Source organism: Tupaia chinensis, unplaced genomic scaffold (assembly GCF_000334495.1).
Source record: "Tupaia chinensis unplaced genomic scaffold, TupChi_1.0 Scaffold144415_1, whole genome shotgun sequence".
Taxonomy (NCBI): Eukaryota; Metazoa; Chordata; class Mammalia; order Scandentia; family Tupaiidae; genus Tupaia; species Tupaia belangeri.
In genome coordinates, this window is record NW_006204275.1 from 12,592 (window position 1) to 13,115 (window position 524).

Sequence of the window (524 nt, forward strand, 5' to 3'; positions counted from 1 at the left end):
CTACTGATAAGAACTATACCACAGAACAGAACTTGTATCACCTCATTCCCACTGTGACCCATAGCCTGTTGAACAATGCAGTAGTGAATCTTTCATACTTGGGCAACTCAGGTGTCAAAGGTGGTGTCCTTGCCCACAAAGCACCAGGACCCACCTAGTCAAAGCTGGAACCTAAGCAGATCAAGATGAATGACTAGGAGAGTGTCATTCTCTCACTGAGCATGGACCTGCCACCAGCCACTAGGAGGGGAAGGGATCCCAAACTCACTCCAGTAGAGCTTTATTCACATCAGACTCAGACTTTTTGGTGTTGAATAAAGATGTCACTGCTCACCACACTGGTGTTTAAGCACATCTTCTCTTGTCAGGAAAAAGTGACTTAAAGTGACTCATTAAGTCACTTTTAAACAAAAACCACACTCAACAAACCTGGTTTCCAAGAATACAGTTCACAGGGTTTATAGCTTTCTTAGCAACAAATGAAAAGTGAAAGTAAATAAATAAAAGTAGATAGTACAATATTC